The following is a 13,298-nucleotide window of genomic DNA, read 5'->3' as shown; positions in this document are numbered from 1 at the left end:
TTACTACAAGGTGAGAACGTTTGTAAACACTAGTTTGTCAGAATATATAGCTTGACATTTGACCTCTGTCTTTGAAGGGCTGCAAATGTGACAAGATGAATAAAGAATTGAACGGTATTGTTATTAATCGCTTGGACTTTCATGACCCACCAAAAACCGTGTTGCGACCCCCAGTTTGGGATACACTGCTCTAGAGACCTGAAGATCTGGTTACAGAAGTAAGGGGCATAAGTCCCTCTCTGTGTACTGTTAGAAAAAATGGATGAACAGATGCCAGGAGCCTACTTGTAACCACCCCCAATTCACATCCAATTATTTATATATTCTATTTAAATGAAAGTATTAAAAGAAGGATAAACAGTTCTGTCTCTTTGTGGAGAGGTAAATATAAAAATAGCCATTTGTAAATGACCGCCATTTCGCAGTGATGGTGATCATTTCAAAATGGCAGACAACATTCAAGAACCCGTTTTACAATATGCGTTCGTCTATTTTGTGCAGAAAGAAAACATCAGTGCTAATAGGGGAACTGAGTTCAGGGGTAATTGACGTAGTCTGAAACTAAAAAAGTACTTTGTTGCATTTGTTTAAGATTGTGGCCAGTAGCTGACAAAATCCAGTCATATACCTTGCAAATTAGAGTGTCCTCTGAGGTTTTGGGGAGTTAGTGCATGGTATGGGAAAAGGCCAATACCAGCTCCAGGGCCTGATTCACACAACCAAAGGATTTTCAAAATACTCTTTTCACTGGAGATGAGGAAGACTGAGCTGAAGTATACATCTTGGTCACAGTGCATGCTTCATATGTACAAATGCCATACACAGAGAGCTCTATTTGAAGGGCAGAGGGAGTGGGTGCAAGGCACACCTTATTCCCATAAGCCATAGTATACAGACAAAGATTGTGTACATTAGACATTGAGGTGAATGGACTGAACGCAGTGGCTATAACATTTTCTTTGAGAAACAACAATACACAGATGACATTTTGTGGAGGCAAAAAAAATAGCTATTTTTGAAAAGTTTTGCTAACTCTTAAAACCCTTCTGGGTGAAACGTAAATTTCACACAAACATGTTTCTGCAGAGGCATGTGTAGAGACACAGGTGAATATCTTACAATCGAATACTCATTATTAAATATCTTCACCCAATAGCAGAACGATTACGTCAGGTGCCGTGATAAAACAGTGACCGCCAAGAAATCTGTTCCTGGGTTGTAATCGTGTTGATCCATGAAAGCGGTATCAGTCTTGCAGTGGCATAGGGTCATTGCAAAACCCAGATGAAGGGCCAATGACACCAGCCAGACAGAAAAGTCACAAAAACTGATGTCCAGGGTTAATGCACTGGACTTATTATGGTTCACAACTTACAACGTATCTACCGGACTTCTGTATTTGTATATGCAAGTGGACTAATGTTAATAAAAATATGTTGATTTATACTTTTTTCCAACATGGAAATAAACATCTGAAATGGACACAGTACAATGATAAACTAGAATCTATATAGGATATAGAGGTGAACATATTTACCAAGAGTAGGGTGTATGAAAATTCATAGCTCTTTCTAGCAACCTTCATGAAGATGAATGGGAACCCTTGAACCTTTGGAAAATTCTTAAGTTTGATGCTTTTCAGATATTTCCTTGAAAATAAGGATCTTGGAAGACGTTTATGTTGTAAAAGGTAAACGCGCAGTGAGAAAATCCTGCATATATTTGCCAGCATGCATAAAAAAATCTGCAAAAGGTAAACTTGCAGACATTTAGGGGCCCATTAGGTTGTAGGGCGGATCGCCACGGCCCGCATGGTAGTGGCGATCCGCCCTACATCCTAGCCCGCCCGCCCCCATTTCCCCCCAGCTATATTAATATGGCGGGGACAGCGGCGAACGATCTCGGACAGGAAGACAGTCCGCCGCTTTTTCGCCAAGTCGACCTGGTGGAAAAGGGTGGCAGGCGAGAGGGAGCCTTTCCGTGGTGGCATTGACGCCACAGAAAGGCATGCGAATTTCGAAGTTGGGGGTCCATAGCGTGCCCCCAGGATGTTGGGGAAATGGGGGGTACCTTTGTTACCCCCCTACAAGTGCATGCACAACTTGGCAGGCACCGCTCTGTGCCTGCTACGTTGTGCATGCACATGCACTACATGCATTTTTGGCAGCACCGCCCGGCGCAATGTTAAAAATGCAGGTTGCGCCCGCCAGTGTGGCGGGCGCATCCTAATGTCACCCACGGGACCAGCCCGCCATCCTAATGATGCCCTAAGTCCACATACAATTTACATCTTGACTGAATTTGATTAAAACGAAAATTATCTCGCAATGTGCAAAACCCCTTCCAGCAGTAAAGACATATCTAAAGCAGAAAACATCACAAACTTCTGACGATATCTTAATAAGACCGCAAGATGGTTCTGAATCAATACAGGTGTGGCCTATGCTAGCGTGCACATCGGTCTGACCCAATGCGACCTAGAACATGCAGGCAAGTATATTATACTCAGAAGTCCCACGAAGTACATTCAAGCAAGATTTCTACAGGTAAAATTAGAAGTGTGATCCATGCAAAAGGCTGAAATCTAGAGTCCAATCACAAGCAGAGATCCAAGGTCCAGCCACCTCCGTTCTCACTCTAAATCTAACAGATGATGTCATAGGACACCGGTGTCACAGAGTCTCCGAAGCACTATATTCAATAGGCACTGGTAATGAATGGCTCGCGCTCTCGGTGTGACCTGATAGATGCCTCGCCATTGCTTGCCAGATTCTGAGTAATGTTTTTGTTTCAGGAACGAGGCGTCAGTGCCTGGCACCGATTGCAGCTCGGTCCAAGAGTTTCAGACTAGCAGAAGCCCCTGTTCACATCACACTGATTCAGAAGAGACAAATATACAGCACAAATCAACCCCCGACATGTCTCTGGCACCCATTTAAATTGCTATTGATGCGAACTGCAGTCTTACCCTGCCAATGTACACTCTTGGTCTGCTTTTTATTTGATATAACCACTTATGTTGATTATACAAAATTATTTCTGCTCTAAAGAACCTCCTACATAATAAATCCTACCTTTAAACACTAACAAAAATGGTCCAATCAATGTTACATTATATTGACTTCCTCAGGATGAAAGGCGGAGTTCACTCTTCCCGGATTCAATTTTGAGACCTCAACATTCAAGGTTCAAATGAAGCATCACATCCACAATACAGAGGCTTCTAGGCACAGAGGTACCAGCCATCTAAGCAGACTGAGAGAGGCAAACTGCACAGACACAAACCTCAGATCTGAGACTCCCTGGGAGAGGGGAGTTTTCAAACAGCACACTGTGCTTGCACTGCAGGCAGCTCTTTGGTTTCCAGCTGGCAGTCAGCTTGAGCTTCCGCAACTGTGTATGGTCCACAAGACATACCATGTGGAGGGTTCTTGCCCACTGTCTGGGAAATATTCCTGACTGCAATCGGCCAATTCCTGGGCTTTCTCGGGCCAATCAATTTAGAGAGATGCTACACCCTCCTCCCTTGCAGCATACGTCACAAGCCTAGCATAGGAAAGAGGGTAGAGGACCGTAACGAGCTTTTTCAATGTTGGCCAATCAAAAGAGAAGGCTTGTGTGTCCAAGAGGAGACCAGCTGGAATCTCTGATGTGTGTAATGTGAGTTTGATAAATCTAGAGCTCAAAATTAGAGTGTATTATTCCCAGGACCACTATAATTATGCGGCAGTGGATGACTAAATTATGCAGCAAAATTAACTGAATGAGGTGACAAGGAAAGGCAATTTATGTGGTATACTGTGCATTGAAGGGCGAATTATGATGTACAATGTGTGGTAATATATTTGAGTTCTTTTTACATCTTATCACACAAAGATATAAAGAGCGCACAAACGCTACAGAAAATAACAAGTTTCCTTAAGGAATACAACAATGCATATGCAGAAGATCATATTCAATCTATTGTTAAAGGATAGAAGCGCTATGTCCGTAACACTTCTATACCTAGAAAGGTGATAGAAAAGTGTATAATATACACACAATGTTCCACTTAGCAGAAAACAAACTTTAAATGCACAAACATTGTGTAATACAAGACTGGACTTTTTATTCTACATATCCCGACTGTGTTTTAAAACTTGCCTTCAAATATGGGTTTACTGTGTGTTTGTGCTCGAAGGGCTTGTTTGAAAGAAGAAATAGTCCCACGTTACTGTAATGTATATTACATATTTAGTATGTAAGTGATTTTCTTTACGATTCTAGGCATTAGTCCGTAAAAAATTACACACATGATAGTTATGCTTCTGAATTGTGAGTAACATCATTAAATAACAGCTGTTTTGCATACTCAGTGATATATTTTTAACAACAATGACAAAAGATTACTGTAATAAATAAACATTTCTTTCCATCCTACTTTGAAATACTTAGGTTTTTGTTTTGTACTGTGTACAAAATCTCTCACGTCAGTTTGTCAACTGGGAATGTTAACACCATATTGGCAAAAAACTCACCTAATAAAATGCCTAAGCAGAGCAATTGGCTGGTGAAAGATAGCCAGTTATTTTATGGGCACAGTCCCAAAATAAACAATAAATGAATGGAATGAGATAACCAGTTAGTTATTGTAATGTGTCAGGGGCTGTGTATCATGTAGTGCCCCCCTTCTAATGAACTTTTGATCTGTTTGTGATAGAAGCAGTGGTCGGAATACATGAAAAAGAAGCATTTGCGATGCAGTAGGTCTCGCATTTATGAGTTTCAGCTAACAGCATTGTAAATGACAATGCCTTTTATTTATGTGGTTTTTTTTTAAACAGATAAATAAAAGGCATTGTTGTGTACAATGCCAATAGTTTAAACTTTCACAAATGTGAGACCTATTGCATACAAATGTGTGCTATACAAATGTTAAAAAGCATTTGGAGAGAGTGTGTCCTGCAACACTATTTGAAAAAATAGTGCTCGAAGGCTGTAATTAAAGCATACCGAGCAACAACACACGTAACAGGGAGTGTCACCATGGGAGGTTACAAAATGAGACAAGGCGGTGGTTGGACTTTGCCCTTTGTGGCTAAAGTTCCTTAAACTTTTTGACTTCCTCCTAGACCTGTTTCTGACATTATGTTGCCAATGTAGATGCTTTGGGCACTTAGCCACTGCTGATCGGTGTCAATGTGCAAGTGGTCCCCGTATAAAGTGTTATTGTAATTGGTTGTCCATAATTGGAATGTTTGCATTACTAGTTAAGTCCCTAGTAAAGTGCAGTATGTGTGCCAGGGCTGGTAATGCAAATGCTACTAGTGGGCCTGCAGCACTAATAGTGCCACCCACACAAGTAGCCCTAAAGAGAGAACTCAGGCCTGAGACTGCATTGCCTGCGTGCAGTTTGCTAACAGCCATGTTGCCCTGACAAGTTCACTCACTTGCCGGGCCTTACCTTTCCCTTTCCATACACATCAGACACCCCTGTGGTAGGCCCAATGTACCCCCATGGGCAGGGTGCAGTGTCTGTGAAAGGTAGGACATGTACAGAGGTGTGTACCATGTCCTAACAGTGAAATACTCTCCATTTCATTTTTTACTGTTGCATGGCAATCTTGCCCATAGGACAGAATGGGAAAGGCTGTGTAATATGTTTCCAGCTTATCTTCCCATAGGCTTAAGATAGAGAGGTGAAGTTTAGTGTGCCTGAACTCACAATTTATTAACATATCTTTTTGTGAAGGTGTTTTTTTACTTTTAGAAGTGGCTGTTATTTTTGTTCTAACAATTCTGTGTGTCTCTGCCTGCTTGTGGATTGACTGTCTGGATTTGAAAGTGATAGGATCTGGGAAATGTCTTGACCCAGGGGAGGTGTAGGTGGGACAGCAACAGGCTGGCCTGCATCTGGAGAGTAGGACGGAGGAGTAGCCCCCTGGAGGTGAAGAGGCCTGGGCTGCGGTCTTAAAAGAATGGCTCCCCCTCCTGCTCAGTGATTGAGGAACCAGACCCCCAATATCAAAGGAACGAGGTGTCACTGGCAGGGAAGCACCAAGAACTAGTTCGGAACACAAAGACTTCAAAGACATTTAGGGGTATAACTATGAGAGCTGAAACTCCTGAACGTGGATTGATCAAGACTGAAAAGGATTGAAAGTACTTTGTGGTCAAGAGGAACCACTACCAAGGAAGAACAGCTGAAGAGACTGAAGAAAAGGACTGACCCTGGCTGTGTGTTCTGGGGCTGGCCTGCAGTTTGCTGATTTAACCAAGGAGAGGCTAAGGGACTTTGCTGTGTGCTGTGTCCTCCTGCGTGAAAGGACTTTACTGTGTGCTGTGTCCCGAAGTAACTTGTCCCCAAGGGCCCGAGGAGAGCTGGCTCCCTGTTGTGGAAGCTCAGGAACATAAAAGTTTCCAAGTGTGTCTCAGCGGCGCTGTGTGGTGTGCTTTTTGCAGCCTGAGTCCTTTATAAGCATTGCCAGGGGACTGTGTGGCCCGAACCCCAACGAGTCTCAGCAACGCTTTGTGCGTGTGTGTGTGAAGCCTGAGAATGCCATGGGGTCCATGGTGCTGGTTGGAAAGTTCCCCATGACTGAAATACCCCCACAGCATGAATCCTCGTCCACGCTGCTGTGTAGCCATTTGTGGCCCGAGCTGTCATTGTAACTGAGGCTGTGGATCAAGATAGCAGCCACCGGCCCGGGCCACAACGTGCTGAAGGATTTCGTAAAGCTAAGGAAGTCATGAGGTAATCGTGATCGTTGTTTGCAAGAGGAATCTGCCCAAGATCATCAGTAATGGAGAAAGGCAGCGCCGTAACCTGTCCGGCTACAGCATCGCCTTGCATCGGAGCTGCGTCGTCATCGGGAGCGCCCAGCAGGACGTCCGACGGGCGGGGAGAGAGAGAGTGAGAGCGAGGCAGCGCACCCCCAGGTAAGGCTTGACTCTGGTCTGGAGCCCGAAGCATGTGTGGCCTGGGGAGGTGCAGGAGGAGTACAGGAGTGCTCCCGTCTCTCTCGCAGCTGCATCGCGTTAGACGTTCTGAATCTTCGAGCGGCCCGAACCTGTCTGGCAGTACCGGGGTCGCCCTCGGAAGTTCAGGACTGTTGTCTGTGATTGGGGCCTAGTGGTGCCCATGCTAAGCGCATTGATTGGCCAGGTATTATTCCTGCATTACAAACTGCCTTTTTACTTGCACTAAGGAGTGTATTATTCCTGCATTACGAACTGCCTGATTATGTGCATTGAGGATTGAATTATTCTCGCATTACGACCTGCCTTATTACTTGCATTAAGGAGTGCATTATACTTGCATTACGAACTGCCTGAGTACGTGCATTGAGGATTGCTTTATTCTTGCATTACGAACCGACTGATTATGTGCATTGAGGATTGAATTATTCTCGCAGTATGACCTGCCTTTTTACTTGCATTAAGGAGTGTGTTATACTTGCCTTACGAACTGCCTGAGTACGTGCATTGAATATTGCATTATTCTTGCATTACGAACTGCTTGATTACGTGCATTGAGGATTGCATTATTTTTGCATAAGGAACTGCCTGATTACTAGCATTAAAGATTGCATTATTCTTGCATTACGAACTGCATTAGTCTGACAATACAAACCGCATTACGAACTGCATAACATTGCATTAGGACTGCATTTGAATATTGTTAATGGCTCATTAATACTACAAAAACCTACAAGGGTTTGTTGGCCTAATAACCGGCAAAGTGAAATATTAAAAATTCTCATATGCTGGATTTTTATTGTTTGGTCTTACCGTATTTGTCTGCTTGATAAATATACCGCTATTTTCAAACATCAGTGTGGTGTCCATTTGTGGTGTTATCACTGCGACACTGGGAGTGTGGTTGCAATTACTTTACACATTGCCTTGAAGATAAGCCTGGCTGCTCATGCCAAGCTACCAGGGGGTGAGCAGGGGTTATCCAAGATGGTGTCTCTCCTTTCCCTGACTAGAAGCAAGGGTCCCTATTTGAACTAAGGTAAAAGCCTCAGCCAACTAGAGACCCCCAGTTCTAACAGCGGTACTAAGGAGGGACTACTAAGCCTTTTGACCAATGAACAGCCACCTTTACAGTGGAGAATGACACAAGCCAATAAAAAATGTGGGTGGAGAGATTGCAGTGCTTCAAGTCCCTACCTCAATACAGCATGCCTCGCAGAGTAGCACATGGGCTCCCCAGGCTCGACCTAAAACGTATGGGAACTGTGATGCTGCGTGCTAATGGTGCAGGGTGAGTAAGCATGGGGGTGGGGTCATAGGTGTAGCTAAAAGAACATTTCTGTAACTTTTTTGGATCTTTCACCTTTAGGTAAATTCATATAAAATAATGCCCAGCTTAAATGGAAAATAAATGCAAGTTCAGTTACTCAGTGAGAAACGCACTATCGTACATTATGAAACCTCTATTAATACACTGCTGAGGTCTATGTCTGTAACCAGAGAGCCACAGAATTGAACCCGGGTTTACGCAATGGAGAAGAGAGACTTGTGTATGTTTAGTGCTACAAGGTCCCAGTCTGTGACATAAAGCCCTGTGAATATATATGTAATTATTTAAGGCTTGCATTAGATACAGTAGAAGATACACTGCTGTAATATGCACACAAAGATTTAAGAAAAAAAAGGCTCTTCCAAAATATAGATGTTATTAATACCCAGACTGTGTATAGTACAATTTGTTTTATAACTGGTCCTATAAATCACACACTTCATAGCACAGCTGGTAACTCCCTTGCAATACCAGTCAAAAAGAATAAATCTGAGTCCATCAATTAAAGCCAATACTAGCTTCCAAGCTGCCTTTACATTTGCAGATTGGCCAGTTGTGCACATATATGCTTCTATCAGGCAAGCAGCATCTGCCCCTCCCACCAACTTCAACCACTGAATAGAAGTAGCGTCCCTTAGAATCTGAAAGTTATGCAGCACACTATGGACCAAGTGGGGGAGTTTGGCAAATCTACAATTTCTTGAAAAACACTCCTGAATCACACAACTCCAGCTGCCATAACTGTACTGCTTGACGCGACTTCTTTATTGGGGTTTGCTGTTTTTTTAACGTGCTCAATTGCAGGCAAGTAACAGAGATCTAGAAAACAGATCACCAGACACAGAAACATAAATGAATTAGGGCCACAAAAGCATTGAACAAAATCCCCAGTTTCTGAATTTTTGGCTGACAAACTCGAAGTCACACGTTGGCCTCTGTGGTATTTTCTACTATGTCATCACTTACCAAGGAGCTAGACTATATATCCTGACCCTGCCAATAAAATACATCAGATTTTCAAGGACACTTCTCCAGTACATTGAGCAAAATGGTAGAGCTTATCTGGGATCAAAAAAATAATATTGTTCTGGGAGATATTATTTACACTCAACCTAAACTTATACTGGCCATAAAAATGATCCAATGATATCCATCAAAATACTCAAGTACAAAACATCGACATTCTGTCCTCTCCAACATCATTAATGAGACCACATGGTGCTTTCAGTCCTTCATTTTGAATTGTATTTTGATAATTCGTATCTATGGACAAAGGAGTCTTGGATTCATATGGTTAGGAGGATTTTTGCATTTCCTCAGATCCCCAGAACTTAATGAATATAAATATAGGGATCATAAGGATGCATCAGTGTTTTTTCATTGATGTACTGATGTATACAAAATGTTAATTGTATTGCAATTATGTGTATTGGATATGATGTCCTGTTGATTCTGTCTTTATAAACATATTTGTGGATATGACACAACGTCATTGGGATTGTGCAGGATATTTTGGAACCGGGTTTGAGTCTCGGCATAAGCTCAATATTCGGTGATTCTACCAAAACCTCTTAATTTCCCTATTCCTACCAACAACGAACAGTGACCTTGTGTAACGTAACTGATGCTCATGTAAAGTGCTCCAATACTTTCGGGTTGAGTTAGCACTATATAATAACTGCCAAAACATGCACAAAGAGGTAAAAACAAAGCCTCAAAATAAAAAAATGACTCTTTATTAATGTGGGCCAGTACAGCATTTACATGGCAATTGTCTTGCCTCTTAGTCCACTACAGGTTCATGTTTAAAAATAATCACATTTAATAAAGTTCTTCTCAGTGCTATAATGTGACGTATTAATGTCAACGCTTCCACATGCTAGAGAAATACACTTTTATCAATTGGTTTTATCATATTTTATGTGATGTTTGGTCCATGATTTACAAAGCAAACCTTTTCAGGGCTCAGCTAGTTCACGGGCTCTAAGATCCGAGCCATACCCTTGGCTCGGCTCTAGCTCAGCTCTCCGCGTTAATTTGTTGGCTCGCCCACCTCTGCCTCTCACTATGGTAAAATATACACATTCAGTAAGTTTGCTAAGTAGATCTGCTTCCGCTTGGGGGATGGCATGGCGGTCGTGCAGGTTAAATTAAGAATAATTTGTCGCATCAAAAACCACGTAAAAAGGCCAGTTTCCATTACCCTTGCAAATAAAATCAATTGCATATTTGAAAAAAGGCACAGTGCCTTCTTTTCAAAATATCACAAGGCAAGATTCGCGCATGTAAACAAACAAAAGTACGCCCGCAGCCGCTTTCAGCACACTCTGGCATTACCACCAGCCTCCTATATATATTCATTACCAGCTGGCTCGCACTGAACCCCCTCTCAGCCCCCTGCTGAGTACCTCATTCTTGCTGTCAAATTGAATGGGCTCCCTCAGCGCGCCAGCGAGGCGGGAGGCAGTCTTGCCAAAACGAGAGAGCCCCCAAGAAGAGAAATTGTGTCTCTTGAAAAAGTGACAGTAAATTAACTTGCCCAAAGGGTGGTAATAATTAGCCGTTAGCCGCCTATTAAGCGAGCGGGGCAAGGGCCAAGCGGCCTTCTGGGACCGCGGCTCGGCAGCCATTGTTCCTGGGCCTCCACGCTTTGTCTCGCGAGACCTGCGGCCCGACCCTCGCGCTGCACGGAAATGTTAATGAAAGGAGAAGCATTTTCGAAAATCAGAGCCCCATTTACAGGTCTATTAGCCAGGCTTTTACCAAACATATGGCCCCTTTTTTTGTTTCACCATCTCACTCTAATTCAGTGTCTCCCAAAGCCGCAGAATAGCTAAGAAGCCATTGAATGCCGCTAATTAAATATTCCCTCTTATGCAAAGAGGAACCTGAACGAGGAGAGACGGCGACCGACAATTATGTTACAGAATTACGCAACGTGAAAGTGGCAGACGGTGGGGGGCACGGGCGAAAGATGCCTATAAACTCCAGCCGTCGCGTCTCCCCCATACCCGGTGTAATAATTTATCTAAGTGAACTGGCAGGCATCGACGTGACGCGAAAAGCAGGTGGAGGCCTTTCTTCTGCCCGTGTTCACTTTAGAAGCAAAGTGTTGCGAGCTGTAATTACTGGTTGATAGCAGTCAGGCCGAGGAGGGCACTTTGGTTACAGGAAAATTCAGATGGCATTCAGACGGCTCACAGAGAAACAAGCGCGCCCCGAATCTCACACAGGGGGGATCTTGGCGAAAACAGAGAGAGGGGGTGAGAAAGTGTGTGTTTTTCTCTGTGTGCGGATATGTGAAAATCCGAGGCGAGATACGACAGAGACCCATAATAAAAGGACTTCGAGCATTGTACCCTACTGTTTACTAGAGAATACATGTATTACCCCAAACACCCCCCTGAAGCTTCTCCACCGATCTCACATTGAAAACTCAGAGCTACCCAAAACCGCCACACACAAACCAAAAAAGCTCAAACAGAAACAAGCCGAAATCTTACAGAATAGCCCCAAATCAACAAGAATATGCCCAGAGCTCAAGCGAACACGCATAAAGCTCACGCAAACCTGCTCAAATAATGTAATTGTCCTAGGTTCACACAGACACACATCCAAGTGTTAATTGATGCAAGCAGTGTTGTGTTTATTACGAGATACTGGTTGAGGAGTCGTGTGTGATAGTAGGTATTTCAAGTAATGTGAATTGTGATGTATGAGGTGTTCCTTGTATAGGGTGACATATCCAAAAGTAAAAACTGTAATCAGTACATTTTTGGTGTCGTTGGTAGGATTAACAATGGTCTGTATCAAGAGATGTGGCCAGTTGTGATGTCTGCATCAGGTCTTGTGAGTAGTAAGCTTGGATGATGGTGATGTCAGGACACTTCGAGCTTCATGATGGCAATTAAAGCTTCAACTTCATCCAACTTGACACAAGGCTAAGTTTAACACCCTCCAGTCTCTGAATGACTCCTGTGCGGCATATCCCGGCTAAGATGGGCGGTACTTCTGGCTGCACTTTGCAAAACTGGTGGAGTTTTTAAAAAAAACATGTAAAGTTGGAAGATGCTTGCGTTCCACCCCTAAGCCTGGAGCAGGTGGTATTTTTTTTGGGGTGAGGGTATATATAACAAGAAGTGGCCTACAGTAGATGATTGTATAGGTATGATAAATGGCAGAGTATGTGAGCATTTTTGACTTTTGCAAGTTGTGCAACTTCAGGTCAATTCATTGCCTATAATCAGGCGTCAGGTCCTTAATTAGAAAGTGTAGTAACCAGGGCACAAGTCCTAAAAAAAAGAAGTGGGGGGACGCTGACGTCACGACAGGAAGTGACGTCATGAAAGGTGGCTTGCACCATCAGACTCATTGCCTCCCTTCGCTCACCCCTTACATGCAATTGCATCAGAGAAGCCAACGCGTGAGCTCCTATCTCGCCCCAGAGAGGCCATAGAGTGGATGTGTTGCTCCAGTAATCAAGCTCCTGGTAAAATAAGTGGGAGGACGCCGTCCATCCGCGTGGTACCCCGACTCGAGCCCTGATAGTAAATATGAAAAAGTAGGGTGCAACTTGAAAGTGTGGGATGATGTGTCTGCAACATAGGTTCTAATCCAAGGGGGACAGCTTTTATTCAGTTAAAGTGTGTGCATTGGTCTAAAGGGTGGATCTAAAGCCCATTCACTGTAAATGTTAGATATCTTCAAAATGGTGTAGTCTAGTAAAAGGAGGGGGGCATCCTGGTGAGGGGTGGACCCAGACAGTGATGTTTGAGATGGAAGGTAGGCTGTGCCACTGGAAATATGCAGCAGTGGGAGACCAAATGTGGCAGGGTTGACTCAATTATGTGGCACACAAAGCAAATCATGCACAACACATTTAATGATAGTATTACTGCATTATTTTATCAGTATAAATGCTATGACTCTGGGCAAATATTTCATCTCATTAGTACCCATTTGACACCCAAATATACCAACAGGTAACAGAAAAGTGACGAGTCAGATTTTA

The 13,298-nt window shown here is 43.3% G+C and overlaps 1 protein-coding gene across 23 annotated transcripts in view; it reads right to left on the bottom strand.

Annotated features, from left to right (window-relative positions):
- NRXN3 (neurexin 3) overlaps positions 1-13,298 on the bottom strand; it is a 2,233,908-nt gene that overhangs the window by 1,970,060 nt on the left and 250,550 nt on the right. The gene's annotated exons all lie outside the window — the stretch shown is intronic.

Source organism: Lissotriton vulgaris, chromosome 9 (assembly GCF_964263255.1).
Source record: "Lissotriton vulgaris chromosome 9, aLisVul1.2, whole genome shotgun sequence".
NCBI lineage: Eukaryota > Metazoa > Chordata > Amphibia > Caudata > Salamandridae > Lissotriton > Lissotriton vulgaris.
The sequence above is the reverse complement of the archived record's forward strand: the minus strand, read 5'-3'. Positions and strand labels throughout refer to the sequence as shown.